Below are 18,574 nucleotides of genomic sequence, written 5' to 3' on the forward strand. Positions count from 1 at the left end.
AGATTTGCTGGTCTGTGAATTTCCCTAGCTCTGCCGTTAATAGAAATGGCCAGCATGTGGCATAGGCTACCCATGATTACAGCTTTTTCTCATTCAGGTTATGGCCTATTTCATTGCACTCCTCCCTGTTCTGCAATATTTCTGCCGAGATATGAGCTGAAACCCTTCTGGAGGTTCTGTTGTGACTATATTGCTTTCCTCTAGATGCATTTTAAATCACTGGGGTGATCATGAACTTTGTTGATTTGAATTATACAGCTGCAATTACGTCTATTGGGATTCCACCTCCTTGGGACGCTGTGTAGTTCCTGAAATCGTATAGATGATTCTTTCTTGTCTTTCAGCAAGTTTCAGTCTGACTTTCCTACAATTATCTATTCAGGGTTTTTTTGTTAATCTTGCTTTTCCATCTGGGACTCTTACGAATCATAATCTTTCATGCTGTTTCTTAACCCAGGCTGCAACAGCCATGTTTGCATTGGTTTGCACTTCTTTTCCTATGTCTTCTTCTGATCGAATGATTTCTGTTCCCCTGTCTTCACAGTCTTTCACGAGTCCGTCTGCATTCCCAAGTCTTCTTTGGACTGACTTTAGACCTGGTATTGTCTCATCCTTGGGTTTTCTGATATTATATGCCATGTTTTTAGAGGTTCTTTTCACCTTTCCTGGTATACTGCCTTTTGTGATTCTGAGACACTGTTGTACTTCATGTTTTCCTCACCTGAGTTTTCACTACATGCTCGGGTAGCGTTTTGCAGTCTAGATATTTGAAAGCTTATTTTTTGGGCCTTCAAGCTCTTTGGAACTGAAAATGGTACTTCCTGTTTGTTTTAATATACTTCTTTATCTCTACTGGTCAAGTAATATCAGGTATCTAATATAGATTTATAGGGCTTTGTTAAGTGAAAATTTTAGACCATTGGGTGTACGAAGTTCCATGATATTTCTGTGAGGACAATTTTCCCTAGGCATTGATGCCATGTCCTGTTCCTGTGTGTTTTGTCTGGTATATCTCTAATTGATGGTGTTGCCTTTGTTGTGATGAGCACACCATATTATTTCAATTAGAAAAACTTCGTTTTATTGCACTAACCTCACAATTCTGAAAGTGCAGAGTACACTTCCACTTCTGGAAATGAAGCTTAATAGTTTTCAGCTCGGCATTTTGCTGTACGTCATATTGGAGTCTTTCCAAAACAGCAAACTGAGAGTGCGCTTGTGCTTTCTATTGCCATGGGAATGTCCCAATGTTACCAGTTCTTACCAGAGCTTCTCTGTCTACCGAAACACCAGTGGAAAAATATGTATGGATGTCATACATCAGGGCTTGCTGAAATGACCCCGCAGACCGAACTTTGTGTCCTCTGGGCAGTACCATGTCAGTGCCACCCAAAATATAACATCTGCATTTGGGAGATAATGCTGAAGGAAATGCTTCAACTTCTCACGTTGTGGACTTTGACCACTCATCCTTGATCCCTCATCCTTGGGTCATGGGTGCACGAATGCAACCACAGTTCTATACCGAATACTCTTCCTCAAACTAACCCGTAATCCCTGTCCAGGTTATGACTGTAGCAGATCCTAAAGCTTTTAATACTGATTTCAAACCCAAGGGCCACTAAATCCCTCAGACCAGATGCACGGGTTCTCTGTTTCAGCCCCACACGTGCTCTATTGGCAAAATGCCAAATTGATCCTGGGCCTGCAAGATGCAGTGGACGTGGCCATGGCACATATCGAAATACTCAACCACACAAGGCAATGTGGTTGCTTTCTTACTGGGGTAACAGGTCGGTATGCTCTCTTGATATAACCCACCACAACCCACAATGCACTCCAGATCCCTGAGACTCAGCGTGTGCCATTATCTGTAGCTCTATACCTCATTTTCTGCTACCTCTGCTAGCTCAAATTTTTCAGATCGGATCTTGGTCTCAGAATCAATTGTGGGGATATTTTGTGCTGATTTCTATGAGTTATGTCAGCCAAGCATCTGCTGTGCACTCTTCTAACACTCAGCGCATTTCCTACAGTCCCATGTGTGCTGTCCGCTTGAGAGTGTGCGTCCAATTAAAACAGAGTTTCACCTTTGCTGCTCCATCAGCAGAGGTCAGATCCTGCACCGATTTCCATTCTCTACTTTGCCTTCTCCTGCTTCCAGGATTTCTGAGGCCTCATCCTGTCTTGGAAGTAACAGACCACTCTTCGGAAAGTGTCCTGTGCCAAGGGCTGGGTGAGTGGAAGTTTACATTGCTGTGTACATGGGAGGGAGTGAGCGCAGGTTGCACTGGTTCTCTGCCAACTGGGCATCGATAAATCAACATTTTCCAGATGTAATTCACAGAAATGTGATGTTTGTTTAGCTCTGATTTCTATAAAGCCATGGTTGGAGGGATTGTCCGAAGACTCCAATTTTGACATTGTGTTGATAACACAGTTGCAGTTTTTAAGAATTTTAATAGAAATGATTTACATGTTTTGGATTTATATGAAAATAAATTAGTGTTTGAAACTTACTAAATTTACCTAGAAATCAGACTTGTCAATTTTTGTAACATTATGTCAGCTCTAAGCAAAATGTAGACAGATAGAAAATAAAATCACAGTCCAAAATTTTGAAGGGGACATGTCAACTCTTTACTGTTGAAGCCTCCAACAGCAACAGGAACAATGAAGTACCTATTGAAACTATGAAATAACTGAGAACCTGGGTTTCAGTTGTGCATGTTGTGCCCTATACTCCCAATGAAACATACTGGCCAATGTTGGCATTTCAAGGTGTAACAATCCTCTCTACTAAAGTACAAGAAAAACCAAACAAAATATATACATTTAGGCTTGATTCCAAAAGCACATACAGGCATTATATCTATGAGAACCCTGCTGCAGCTATGCTAGGCTATTGAAAAACAGGTGTTCTTCTATCAGTGATGAGAACGCTTAATCATCCAATCATGTTGGGCAAAGCAATTTAACACAACCAAGTCTGCACCCCCAAAATATCGTGCACCCGGCGCTTGGCTGAAGAGAAAGACTGTCCACCAAACCTGTTTCTTTAAAGTCTTTCACGACTTTTACAATTCAGATCACTATCTGACATAATATTTACATATACTGTGTTGAAAAACTGAGGCCTAGTACATATTCAAGTTCAGTCAAAGATTCCTCTCACTTACCACACTCCCTTCACCCCAGACAAGACATAAACCCAGCATTTGCTGAATCTAGGGGAAGATCATCATTTCTTTGTGTGAGCTAAGTATTCAATTCCTATCTATTGTAGGCGAGAGTATTTGACCTTTAAGGAGTTCACTGTTGTTCACAGAGTGTGAAGTTGGAGGAACTCTGATTCTAGGAGGGGCTTGCTCTTCTCCGACTGGCTTCATTGCAGCTCAGGTTCTGATCCTTTAAAATGGATGTCTGAGTGGAGGGGAGGGAAGAGCAAGTGCTTGATAGCAAGGCCCAAACCTGGGAAATGGCTTACCTGGGCTTGGTGCATTTTTTCTGAATGGATTGTAAATGCCCCTTGGGACCTTTGGATTCCCATGACCTCTTAAAGGACATGAGCGCTTTTATCATCTCTGCCATCTCTTGTCTTTTAGACATCAGGAATCTTGGAGCCGTTTTTGAAGCAGTGAATTGAGTGACTTTCTGAAGTGCATGTAAACACTGCGAAAGTTTCTGCCAGTATCACAGTAGTTCAGTAGGTCTCATGAATGTCTTTCGAGCCTGGTATTCTCTAGAGATGTCTCCATGCCGGTATTCTCCACTGTAGCGGAACAACTCTCATCAATATTTTCGCATCTCTCCTCAATCCGTGCAGCCAGCTTTTCTGCCAGCTTCTCTTCGTGTCTCCCATAAAGTCGACTTCAACAAGACTGGGCAAGTATGAAAGTACCTCGGAGCCTCACCAGTAAGTTGATGACAGGCAGATCGTCCACTGTCTGCACTTTCAGGTTCTGGAAACTTACCCGTGAACTTTGGTCTTTGGGCAGCAGCAATATCTCGAACTTACACAGCGTCCCGAACAAAAGACCTAAGCCAATATCCACAAAGGTTGGCAGCCCATTCATCACACTGATCCACCCACAGAATTCTGCCCAGTTACTTTGGATCCACCAGCCACAACAAGCCTCGCGGTACACACCAAGATTCCACCTGAAATCCAACCGGTAACTGCCATCCCCAATTGTTGCTGAATATAGTCAGTGTTGGGAGAGGGGCTGCATCAAACGAGAGGTTCCTAAGTTAAATGTGATTCTATCCAGTAGGGTGCCATTGTCCTTTTATCTTCCCTGTATCCTTTGGTTCAGATCTGTATATACAGTACAAACGGAGGGAAATGTGTCCATTTTGTGTTTATGGCTTCACACGTCTTGAAACTTTCTAACAGCTCACAGTACTTAGAGACAGCACTAAGGGAAACTCATGTTTGTGTTATATCCATTCACCCAGAAAACATATCCATCTGTTGCTTTCTTCTGAAACACCCACGCTCTCCGAAAATGGATCCATTTGTTTCATGGGGGCTGAAATTCCGAGAAATGAAACCAATCCCAATGTGCACTTTACTGTCTGTCTCGTTTGTTCTTAGTACAGTTTTGCAGAGCTAATTGTCTTTGTTATAGGCTTATGCATTTATTTCTCTACTTAGGTTAGAATATTGCATTCATTCTTGCTGTTGGAAAAATTGTAAGACTATATCAAGGACTGTGACCAAAACTTATTCAAAATCGGCATTTGTGTTAGGCCACGATATGCTCTTTTGAATCAATATTTATGAATATTAATGCACGCGTCTGTGTTCTGAATACAAGTGTATTGAGTACATTTAAGCTGCGATACTGGGTCGATGCATGCTGAATGATCCTTGATATCACTTTGAGTATTTTGTTTTGAATACTCATGGTTTCTTTGGTACATGTCAGCCAACCGAAACCTTTTGGTGTCTGTTTGTTTGTTTGATTGTTGGTTTGTTTGCTTGTTGTTGGTTTTGCAAACACATTAATTCATGCATCACTCCGTTTGCTTCAATCAGAGAGTCATATATGTGAATCACTTAAGATAGAGTTTAAAATCACCTATTATTTACTGCTACCCTCTCCCAGCTTATGGCTTTGATGTCCTCCTTGCCTTCTTCATGTTTCTTGTTTGTAACTCACGCTCTTCTTGCATTTCCAATAATGGTTTTTCTTATTTCCATTTCAACTTGCTACTTTTCTATTCAGGGTAGAATTCTCAATCTTTCCTTTAGGATAAATTTTGAACTTTTGAATTCTTTTAAGATTTGCTGGTCTGTGAATTTCCCTAGCTCTGCCGTTAATAGAAATGGCCAGCATGTGGCATAGGCTACCCATGATTACAGCTTTTTCTCATTCAGGTTATGGCCTATTTCATTGCACTCCTCCCTGTTCTGCAATATTTCTGCCGAGATATGAGCTGAAACCCTTCTGGAGGTTCTGTTGTGACTATATTGCTTTCCTCTAGATGCATTTTAAATCACTGGGGTGATCATGAACTTTGTTGATTTGAATTATACAGCTGCAATTACGTCTATTGGGATTCCACCTCCTTGGGACGCTGTGTAGTTCCTGAAATCGTATAGATGATTCTTTCTTGTCTTTCAGCAAGTTTCAGTCTGACTTTCCTACAATTATCTATTCAGGGTTTTTTTGTTAATCTTGCTTTTCCATCTGGGACTCTTACGAATCATAATCTTTCATGCTGTTTCTTAACCCAGGCTGCAACAGCCATGTTTGCATTGGTTTGCACTTCTTTTCCTATGTCTTCTTCTGATCGAATGATTTCTGTTCCCCTGTCTTCACAGTCTTTCACGAGTCCGTCTGCATTCCCAAGTCTTCTTTGGACTGACTTTAGACCTGGTATTGTCTCATCCTTGGGTTTTCTGATATTATATGCCATGTTTTTAGAGGTTCTTTTCACCTTTCCTGGTATACTGCCTTTTGTGATTCTGAGACACTGTTGTACTTCATGTTTTCCTCACCTGAGTTTTCACTACATGCTCGGGTAGCGTTTTGCAGTCTAGATATTTGAAAGCTTATTTTTTGGGCCTTCAAGCTCTTTGGAACTGAAAATGGTACTTCCTGTTTGTTTTAATATACTTCTTTATCTCTACTGGTCAAGTAATATCAGGTATCTAATATAGATTTATAGGGCTTTGTTAAGTGAAAATTTTAGACCATTGGGTGTACGAAGTTCCATGATATTTCTGTGAGGACAATTTTCCCTAGGCATTGATGCCATGTCCTGTTCCTGTGTGTTTTGTCTGGTATATCTCTAATTGATGGTGTTGCCTTTGTTGTGATGAGCACACCATATTATTTCAATTAGAAAAACTTCGTTTTATTGCACTAACCTCACAATTCTGAAAGTGCAGAGTACACTTCCACTTCTGGAAATGAAGCTTAATAGTTTTCAGCTCGGCATTTTGCTGTACGTCATATTGGAGTCTTTCCAAAACAGCAAACTGAGAGTGCGCTTGTGCTTTCTATTGCCATGGGAATGTCCCAATGTTACCAGTTCTTACCAGAGCTTCTCTGTCTACCGAAACACCAGTGGAAAAATATGTATGGATGTCATACATCAGGGCTTGCTGAAATGACCCCGCAGACCGAACTTTGTGTCCTCTGGGCAGTACCATGTCAGTGCCACCCAAAATATAACATCTGCATTTGGGAGATAATGCTGAAGGAAATGCTTCAACTTCTCACGTTGTGGACTTTGACCACTCATCCTTGATCCCTCATCCTTGGGTCATGGGTGCACGAATGCAACCACAGTTCTATACCGAATACTCTTCCTCAAACTAACCCGTAATCCCTGTCCAGGTTATGACTGTAGCAGATCCTAAAGCTTTTAATACTGATTTCAAACCCAAGGGCCACTAAATCCCTCAGACCAGATGCACGGGTTCTCTGTTTCAGCCCCACACGTGCTCTATTGGCAAAATGCCAAATTGATCCTGGGCCTGCAAGATGCAGTGGACGTGGCCATGGCACATATCGAAATACTCAACCACACAAGGCAATGTGGTTGCTTTCTTACTGGGGTAACAGGTCGGTATGCTCTCTTGATATAACCCACCACAACCCACAATGCACTCCAGATCCCTGAGACTCAGCGTGTGCCATTATCTGTAGCTGTATACCTCATTTTCTGCTACCTCTGCTAGCTCAAATTTTTCAGATCGGATCTTGGTCTCAGAATCAATTGTGGGGATATTTTGTGCTGATTTCTATGAGTTATGTCAGCCAAGCATCTGCTGTGCACTCTTCTAACACTCAGCGCATTTCCTACAGTCCCATGTGTGCTGTCCGCTTGAGAGTGTGCGTCCAATTAAAACAGAGTTTCACCTTTGCTGCTCCATCAGCAGAGGTCAGATCCTGCACCGATTTCCATTCTCTACTTTGCCTTCTCCTGCTTCCAGGATTTCTGAGGCCTCATCCTGTCTTGGAAGTAACAGACCACTCTTCGGAAAGTGTCCTGTGCCAAGGGCTGGGTGAGTGGAAGTTTACATTGCTGTGTACATGGGAGGGAGTGAGCGCAGGTTGCACTGGTTCTCTGCCAACTGGGCATCGATAAATCAACATTTTCCAGATGTAATTCACAGAAATGTGATGTTTGTTTAGCTCTGATTTCTATAAAGCCATGGTTGGAGGGATTGTCCGAAGACTCCAATTTTGACATTGTGTTGATAACACAGTTGCAGTTTTTAAGAATTTTAATAGAAATGATTTACATGTTTTGGATTTATATGAAAATAAATTAGTGTTTGAAACTTACTAAATTTACCTAGAAATCAGACTTGTCAATTTTTGTAACATTATGTCAGCTCTAAGCAAAATGTAGACAGATAGAAAATAAAATCACAGTCCAAAATTTTGAAGGGGACATGTCAACTCTTTACTGTTGAAGCCTCCAACAGCAACAGGAACAATGAAGTACCTATTGAAACTATGAAATAACTGAGAACCTGGGTTTCAGTTGTGCATGTTGTGCCCTATACTCCCAATGAAACATACTGGCCAATGTTGGCATTTCAAGGTGTAACAATCCTCTCTACTAAAGTACAAGAAAAACCAAACAAAATATATACATTTAGGCTTGATTCCAAAAGCACATACAGGCATTATATCTATGAGAACCCTGCTGCAGCTATGCTAGGCTATTGAAAAACAGGTGTTCTTCTATCAGTGATGAGAACGCTTAATCATCCAATCATGTTGGGCAAAGCAATTTAACACAACCAAGTCTGCACCCCCAAAATATCGTGCACCCGGCGCTTGGCTGAAGAGAAAGACTGTCCACCAAACCTGTTTCTTTAAAGTCTTTCACGACTTTTACAATTCAGATCACTATCTGACATAATATTTACATATACTGTGTTGAAAAACTGAGGCCTAGTACATATTCAAGTTCAGTCAAAGATTCCTCTCACTTACCACACTCCCTTCACCCCAGACAAGACATAAACCCAGCATTTGCTGAATCTAGGGGAAGATCATCATTTCTTTGTGTGAGCTAAGTATTCAATTCCTATCTATTGTAGGCGAGAGTATTTGACCTTTAAGGAGTTCACTGTTGTTCACAGAGTGTGAAGTTGGAGGAACTCTGATTCTAGGAGGGGCTTGCTCTTCTCCGACTGGCTTCATTGCAGCTCAGGTTCTGATCCTTTAAAATGGATGTCTGAGTGGAGGGGAGGGAAGAGCAAGTGCTTGATAGCAAGGCCCAAACCTGGGAAATGGCTTACCTGGGCTTGGTGCATTTTTTCTGAATGGATTGTAAATGCCCCTTGGGACCTTTGGATTCCCATGACCTCTTAAAGGACATGAGCGCTTTTATCATCTCTGCCATCTCTTGTCTTTTAGACATCAGGAATCTTGGAGCCGTTTTTGAAGCAGTGAATTGAGTGACTTTCTGAAGTGCATGTAAACACTGCGAAAGTTTCTGCCAGTATCACAGTAGTTCAGTAGGTCTCATGAATGTCTTTCGAGCCTGGTATTCTCTAGAGATGTCTCCATGCCGGTATTCTCCACTGTAGCGGAACAACTCTCATCAATATTTTCGCATCTCTCCTCAATCCGTGCAGCCAGCTTTTCTGCCAGCTTCTCTTCGTGTCTCCCATAAAGTCGACTTCAACAAGACTGGGCAAGTATGAAAGTACCTCGGAGCCTCACCAGTAAGTTGATGACAGGCAGATCGTCCACTGTCTGCACTTTCAGGTTCTGGAAACTTACCCGTGAACTTAGGTCTTTGGGCAGCAGCAATATCTCGAACTTACACAGCGTCCCGAACAAAAGACCTAAGCCAATATCCACAAAGGTTGGCAGCCCATTCATCACACTGATCCACCCACAGAATTCTGCCCAGTTACTTTGGATCCACCAGCCACAACAAGCCTCGCGGTACACACCAAGATTCCACCTGAAATCCAACCGGTAACTGCCATCCCCAATTGTTGCTGAATATAGTCAGTGTTGGGAGAGGGGCTGCATCAAACGAGAGGTTCCTAAGTTAAATGTGATTCTATCCAGTAGGGTGCCATTGTCCTTTTATCTTCCCTGTATCCTTTGGTTCAGATCTGTATATACAGTACAAACGGAGGGAAATGTGTCCATTTTGTGTTTATGGCTTCACACGTCTTGAAACTTTCTAACAGCTCACAGTACTTAGAGACAGCACTAAGGGAAACTCATGTTTGTGTTATATCCATTCACCCAGAAAACATATCCATCTGTTGCTTTCTGCTGAAACACCCACGCTCTCCGAAAATGGATCCATTTGTTTCATGGGGGCTGAAATTCCGAGAAATGAAACCAATCCCAATGTGCACTTTACTGTCTGTCTCGTTTGTTCTTAGTACAGTTTTGCAGAGCTAATTGTCTTTGTTATAGGCTTATGCATTTATTTCTCTACTTAGGTTAGAATATTGCATTCAGTCTTGCTGTTGGAAAAATTGTAAGACTATATCAAGGACTGTGACCAAAACTTATTCAAAATCGGCATTTGTGTTAGGCCACGATATGCTCTTTTGAATCAATATTTATGAATATTAATGCACGCGTCTGTGTTCTGAATACAAGTGTATTGAGTACATTTAAGCTGCGATACTGGGTCGATGCATGCTGAATGATCCTTGATATCACTTTGAGTATTTTGTTTTGAATACTCATGGTTTCTTTGGTACATGTCAGCCAACCGAAACCTTTTGGTGTCTGTTTGTTTGTTTGATTGTTGGTTTGTTTGCTTGTTGTTGGTTTTGCAAACACATTAATTCATGCATCACTCCGTTTGCTTCAATCAGAGAGTCATATATGTGAATCACTTAAGATAGAGTTTAAAATCACCTATTATTTACTGCTACCCTCTCCCAGCTTATGGCTTTGATGTCCTCCTTGCCTTCTTCATGTTTCTTGTTTGTAACTCACGCTCTTCTTGCATTTCCAATAATGGTTTTTCTTATTTCCATTTCAACTTGCTACTTTTCTATTCAGGGTAGAATTCTCAATCTTTCCTTTAGGATAAATTTTGAACTTTTGAATTCTTTTAAGATTTGCTGGTCTGTGAATTTCCCTAGCTCTGCCGTTAATAGAAATGGCCAGCATGTGGCATAGGCTACCCATGATTACAGCTTTTTCTCATTCAGGTTATGGCCTATTTCATTGCACTCCTCCCTGTTCTGCAATATTTCTGCCGAGATATGAGCTGAAACCCTTCTGGAGGTTCTGTTGTGACTATATTGCTTTCCTCTAGATGCATTTGAAATCACTGGGGTGATCATGAACTTTGTTGATTTGAATTATACAGCTGCAATTACGTCTATTGGGATTCCACCTCCTTGGGACGCTGTGTAGTTCCTGAAATCGTATAGATGATTCTTTCTTGTCTTTCAGCAAGTTTCAGTCTGACTTTCCTACAATTATCTATTCAGGGTTTTTTTGTTAATCTTGCTTTTCCATCTGGGACTCTTACGAATCATAATCTTTAATGCTGTTTCTTAACCCAGGCTGCAACAGCCATGTTTGCATTGGTTTGCACTTCTTTTCCTATGTCTTCTTCTGATCGAGTGATTTCTGTTCCCCTGTCTTCACAGTCTTTCACGAGTCCGTCTGCATTCCCAAGTCTTCTTTGGACTGACTTTAGACCTGGTATTGTCTCATCCTTGTGTTTTCTGATATTATATGCCATGTTTTTAGAGGTTCTTTTCACCTTTCCTGGTATACTGCCTTTTGTGATTCTGAGACACTGTTGTACTTCATGTTTTCCTCACCTGAGTTTTCACTACATGCTCTGGTAGCGTTTTGCAGTCTAGATATTTGAAAGCTTATTTTTTGGGCCTTCAAACTCTTTGGAACTGAAAATGGTACTTCCTGTTTGTTTTAATATAATTCTTTACCTCTACTGGTCAAGTAATATCAGGTATCTAATATAGATTTATAGGGCTTTGTTAAGTGAAAATTTTAGACCATTGGGTGTACGAAGTTCCATGATATTTCTGTGAGGACAATTTTCCCTAGGCATTGATGCCATGTCCTGTTCCTGTGTGTTTTGTCTGGTATATCTCTAATTGATGGTGTTGCCTTTGTTGTGATGAGCACACCATATTATTTCAATTAGAAAAACTTCGTTTTATTGCACTAACCTCACAATTCTGAAACTGCAGAGTACACTTCCTCTTCTGGTAATGAAGATTAATAGTTTTCAGCTCGGCATTTTGCTGTACGTCATATTGGAGTCTTTCCAAAACAGCAAACTGAGAGTGCGCTTGTGCTTTCTATTGCCATGGGAATGTCCCAATGTTACCAGTTCTTACCAGAGCTTCTCTGTTTACCGAAACACCAGTGGAAAAATATGTATGGATGTCATACATCAGGGCTTGCTGAAATGACCCCGCAGACCGAACTTTGTGTCCTCTGGGCAGTACCATGTCAGTGCCACCCAAAATATAACATCTGCATTTGGGAGATAATGCTGAAGGAAATGCTTCAACTTCTCACGTTGTGGACTTTGACCACTCATCCTTGATCCCTCATCCTTGGGTCATGGGTGCACGAATGCAACCACAGTTCTATACCGAATACTCTTCCTCAAACCAACCCGTAATCCCTGTCCAGGTTATGACTGTAGCAGATCCTAAAGATTTTAATACTGATTTCAAACCCAAGGGCCACTAAATCCCTCAGACCAGATGCACGGGTTCTCTGTTTCAGCCCCACACGTGCTCTATTGGCAAAATGCCAAATTGATCCTGGGCCTGCAAGATGCAGTGGACGTGGCCATGGCACATATCGAAAAACTCAACCACACAAGGCAATGTGGTTGCTTTCTTACTGGGGTAACAGGTCGGTATGCTCTCTTGATATAACCCACCACAACCCACAATGCACTCCAGATCCCTGAGACACAGCGTGTGCCATTATCTGTAGCTCTATACCTCATTTTCTGCTACCTCTGCTAGCTCAAATTTTTCAGATCGGATCTTGGTCTCAGAATCAATTGTGGGGATATTTTGTGCTGATTTCTATGAGTTATGTCAGCCAAGCATCTGCTGTGCACTCTTCTAACACTCAGCGCATTTCCTACAGTCCCATGTGTGCTGTCCGCTTGAGAGTGTGCATCCAATTAAAACAGAGTTTCACCTTTGCTGCTCCATCAGCAGAGGTCAGATCCTGCACCGATTTCCATTCTCTACTTTGCCTTCTCCTGCTTCCAGGATTTCTGAGGCCTCATCCTGTCTTGGAAGTAACAGACCACTCTTCGGAAAGTGTCCTGTGCCAAGGGCTGGGTGAGTGGAAGTTTACATTGCTGTGTACATGGGAGGGAGTGAGCGCAGGTTGCACTGGTTCTCTGCCAACTGGGCATCGATAAATCAACATTTTCCAGATGTAATTCACAGAAATGTGATGTTTGTTTAGCTCTGATTTCTATAAAGCCATGGTTGGTGGGATTGTCCGAAGACTCCAATTTTGACATTGTGTTGATAACACAGTTGCAGTTTTTAAGAATTTTAATAGAAATGATTTACATGTTTTGGATTTATATGAAAATAAATTAGTGTTTGAAACTTACTAAATTTACCTAGAAATCAGACTTGTCAATTTTTGTAACATTATGTCAGCTCTAAGCAAAATGTAGACAGATAGAAAATAAAATCACAGTCCAAAATTTTGAAGGGGACATGTCAACTCTTTACTGTTGAAGCCTCCAACAGCAACAGGAACAATGAAGTACCTATTGAAACTATGAAATAACTGAGAACCTGGGTTTCAGTTGTGCATGTTGTGCCCTATACTCCCAATGAAACATACTGGCCAATGTTGGCATTTCAAGGTGTAACAATCCTCTCTACTAAAGTACAAGAAAAACCAAACAAAATATATACATTTAGGCTTGATTCCAAAAGCACATACAGGCATTATATCTATGAGAACCCTGCTGCAGCTATGCTAGGCTATTGAAAAACAGGTGTTCTTCTATCAGTGATGAGAACGCTTAATCATCCAATCATGTTGGGCAAAGCAATTTAACACAACCAAGTCTGCACCCCCAAAATATCGTGCACCCGGCGCTTGGCTGAAGAGAAAGACTGTCCACCAAACCTGTTTCTTTAAAGTCTTTCACGACTTTTACAATTCAGATCACTATCTGACATAATATTTACATATACTGTGTTGAAAAACTGAGGCCTAGTACATATTCAAGTTCAGTCAAAGATTCCTCTCACTTACCACACTCCCTTCACCCCAGACAAGACATAAACCCAGCATTTGCTGAATCTAGGGGAAGATCATCATTTCTTTGTGTGAGCTAAGTATTCAATTCCTAACTATTGTAGGCGAGAGTATTTGACCTTTAAGGAGTTCACTGTTGTTCACAGAGTGTGAAGTTGGAGGAACTCTGATTCTAGGAGGGGCTTGCTCTTCTCCGACTGGCTTCATTGCAGCTCAGGTTCTGATCCTTTAAAATGGATGTCTGAGTGGAGGGGAGGGAAGAGCAAGTGCTTGATAGCAAGGCCCAAACCTGGGAAATGGCTTACCTGGGCTTGGTGCATTTTTTCTGAATGGATTGTAAATGCCCCTTGGGACCTTTGGATTCCCATGACTTCTTAAAGAACATGAGCGCTTTTATCATCTCTGCCATCTCTTGTCTTTTAGACATCAGGAATCTTGGAGCCGTTTTTGAAGCAGTGAATTGAGTGACTTTCTGAAGTGCATGTAAACACTGCGAAAGTTTCTGCCAGTATCACAGTAGTTCAGTAGGTCTCATGAATGTCTTTCGAGCCTGGTATTCTCTAGAGATGTCTCCATGCCGGTATTCTCCACTGTAGCGGAACAACTCTCATCAATATTTTCGCATCTCTCCTCAATCCGTGCAGCCAGCTTTTCTGCCAGCTTCTCTTCGTGTCTCCCATAAAGTCGACTTCAACAAGACTGGGCAAGTATGAAAGTACCTCGGAGCCTCACCAGTAAGTTGATGACAGGCAGATCGTCCACTGTCTGCACTTTCAGGTTCTGGAAACTTACCCGTGAACTTAGGTCTTTGGGCAGCAGCAATATCTCGAACTTACACAGCGTCCCGAACAAAAGACTTAAGCCAATATCCACAAAGGTTGGCAGCCCATCCATCACACTGATCCACCCACAGAATTCTGCCCAGTTACTTTGGATCCACCAGCCACAACAAGCCTCGTGGTACACAACAAGATTCCACCTGAAATCCAACCGGTAACTGCCATCCCCAATTGTTGCTGAATATAGTCAGTGTTGGGAGAGGGGCTGCATCAAACGAGAGGTTCCTAAGTTAAATGTGATTCTATCCAGTAGGGTGCCATTGTCCTTTTATCTTCCCTGTATCCTTTGGTTCAGATCTGTATATACAGTAAAAACGGAGGGAAATGTGTCCATTCTGTGTTTATGGTTTAACAGGTCTTGAAACTTTCTAACAGCTCACAGTACTTAGAGACAGCACTAAGGGAAACTCATGTTTGTGTTATATCCATTCACCCAGAAAACATATCCATCTGTTGCTTTGTGCTGAAACACCCACGCTCTCCGAAAATGGATCCATTTGTTTCATGGGGGCTGAAATTCCGAGAAATGAAACCAATCCCAATGTGCACTTTACTGTGTGTCTCGTTTGTTCTTAGTACAGTTTTGCAGAGCTAATTGTCTTTGTTATAGGCTTATGCATTTATTTCTCTACTTAGGTTAGAATATTGCATTCAGTCTTGCTGTTGGAAAAATTGTAAGACTATATCAAGGACTGTGACCAAAACTTATTCAAAATCGGCATTTGTGTTAGGTCACGATATGTTCTTTTGAATCAATATTTATGAATATTAATGCACGCGTCTGTGTTCTGAATACAAGTGTATTGAGTACATTTAAGCTGCGATACTGGGTCGATGCATGCTGAATGATCCTTGATATCACTTTGAGTATTTTGTTTTGAATACTCATGGTTTCTTTGGTACATGTCAGCCAACCGAAACCTTTTGGTGTCTGTTTGTTTGTTTGATTGTTGGTTTGTTTGCTTGTTGTTGGTTTTGCAAACACATTAATTCATGCATCACTCCGTTTGCTTCAATCAGAGAGTCATATATGTGAATCACTTAAGATAGAGTTTAAAATCACCTATTATTTACTGCTACCCTCTCCCATCTTATGGCTTTGATGTCCTCCTTGCCTTCTTCATGTTTCTTGTTTGTAACTCACGCTCTTCTTGCATTTCCAATAATGGTTTTTCTTATTTCCATTTCAACTTGCTACTTTTCTATTCAGGGTAGAATTCTCAATCTTTCCTTTAGGATAAATTTTGAACTTTTGAATTCTTTTAAGATTTGCTGGTCTGTGAATTTCCTTAGCTCTGCCGTTAATAGAAATGGCCAGCATGTGGCATAGGCTACCCATGATTACAGCTTTTTCTCATTCAGGTTATGGCCTATTTCATTGCACTCCTCCCTGTTCTGCAATATTTCTGCCGAGATATGAGCTGAAACCCTTCTGGAGGTTCTGTTGTGACTATATTGCTTTCCTCTAGATGCATTTGAAATCACTGGGGTGATCATGAACTTTGTTGATTTGAATTATACAGCTGCAATTACGTCTATTGGGATTCCACCTCCTTGGGACGCTGTGTAGTTCCTGAAATCGTATAGATGATTCTTTCTTGTCTTTCAGCAAGTTTCAGTCTGACTTTCCTACAATTATCTATTCAGGGTTTTTATGTTAATCTTGCTTTTCCATCTGGGACTCTTACGAATCATAATCTTTCATGCTGTTTCTTAACCCAGGCTGCAACAGCCATGTTTGCATTGGTTTGCACTTCTTTTTCTATGTCTTCTTCTGATCGAGTGATTTCTGTTCCCCTGTCTTCACAGTCTTTCACGAGACCGTCTGCATTCCCAAGTCTTCTTTGGACTGACTTTTGACCTGGTATTGTCTCATCCTTGTGTTTTCTGATATTATATGCCATGTTTTTAGAGGTTCTTTTCACCTTTCCTGGTATACTGCATTTTGTGATTCTGAGACACTGTTGTACTTCATGTTTTCCTCACCTGAGTTTTCACTACATGCTCGGGTAGCGTTTTGCAGTCTAGATATTTGAAAGCTTATTTTTTGGGCCTTCAGACTCTTTGGAACTGAAAATGGTACTTCCTGTTTGTTTTAATATACTTCTTTATCTCTACTGGTCAAGTAATATCAGGTATCTAATATAGATTTATAGGGCTTTGTTAAGTGAAAATTTTAGACCATTGGGTGTACGAAGTTCCATGATATTTCTGTGAGGACAATTTTCCCTAGGCATTGATGCCATGTCCTGTTCCTGTGTGTTTTGTCTGGTATATCTCTAATTGATGGTGTTGCCTTTGTTGTGATGAGCACACCATATTATTTCAATTAGAAAAACTTCGTTTTATTGCACTAACTTCACAATTCTGAAACTGCAGAGTACACTTCCTCTTCTGGAAATGAAGCTTAATAGTTTTCAGCTCGGCATTTTGCTGTACGTCATATTGGAGTCTTTCCAAAACAGCAAACTGAGAGTGCGCTTGTGCTTTCTATTGCCATGGGAATGTCCCAATGTTACCAGTTCTTACCAGAGCTTCTCTGTCTACCGAAACACCAGTGGAAAAATATGTATGGATGTCATACATCAGGGCCTGCTGAAATGACCCCGCAGACCGAACTTTGTGTCCTCTGGGCAGTACCATGTCAGTGCCACCCAAAATATAACATCTGCATTTGGGAGATAATGCTGAAGGAAATGCTTCAACTTCTCACGTTGTGGACTTTGACCACTCATCCTTGATCCCTCATCCTTGGGTCATGGGTGCACGAATGCAACCACAGTTCTATACCGAATACTCTTCCTCAAACCAACCCGTAATTCCTGTCCAGGTTATGACTGTAGCAGATCCTAAAGATTTTAATACTGATTTCAAACCCAAGGGCCACTAAATCCCTCAGACCAGATGCACGGGTTCTCTGTTTCAGCCCCACACGTGCTCTATTGGCAAAATGCCAAATTGATCCTGGGCCTGCAAGATGCAGTGGACGTGGCCATGGCACATATCGAAATACTCAACCACACAAGGCAATGTGGTTGCTTTCTTACTGGGGTAACAGGTCGGTATGCTCTCTTGATATAACCCACCACAACCCACAATGCACTCCAGATCCCTGAGACTCAGCGTGTGCCATTATCTGTAGCTCTATACCTCATTTTCTGCTACCTCTGCTAGCTCAAATTTTTCAGATCGGATCTTGGTCTCAGAATCAATTGTGGGGATATTTTGTGCTGATTTCTATGAGTTATGTCAGCCAAGCATCTGCTGTGCACTCTTCTAACACTCAGCGCATTTCCTACAGTCCCATGTGTGCTGTCCGCTTGAGAGTGTGCGTCCAATTAAAACAGAGTTTCACCTTTGCTGCTCCATCAGCAGAGGTCAGATCCTGCACCGATTTCCATTCTCTACTTTGCCTTCTCCTGCTTCCAGTATTTCTGAGGCCTCATCCTGTCTTGGAAGTAACAGACCACTCTTCGGAAAGTGTCCTGTGCCAAGGGCTGGGTGAGTGGAAGTTTACATTGCTGTGTACATGGGAGGGAGTGAGCGCAGGTTGCACTGGTTCTCTGCCAACTGGGCATCGATAAATCAACATTTTCCAGATGTAATTCACAGAAATGTGATGTTTGTTTAGCTCTGATTTCTATAAAGCCATGGTTGGAGGGATTGTCCGAAGACTCCAATTTTGACATTGTGTTGATAACACAGTTGCAGTTTTTAAGAATTTTAATAGAAATGATTTACATGTTTTGGATTTATATGAAAATAAATTAGTGTTTGAAACTTACTAAATTTACCTAGAAGTCAGACTTGTCAATTTTTGTAACATTATGTCAGTTCTAAGCAAAATGTAGACAGATAGAAAATAAAATCACAGTCCAAAATGTTGAAGGGGACATGTCAACTCTTTACTGTTGAAGCCTCCAACAGCAACAGGAACAATGAAGTAACTATTGAAACTATGAAATAACTGAGAACCTGGGT

Source organism: Camelus bactrianus, chromosome 3 (genome assembly GCF_048773025.1).
Source record: "Camelus bactrianus isolate YW-2024 breed Bactrian camel chromosome 3, ASM4877302v1, whole genome shotgun sequence".
Lineage (NCBI taxonomy): Eukaryota > Metazoa > Chordata > Mammalia > Artiodactyla > Camelidae > Camelus > Camelus bactrianus.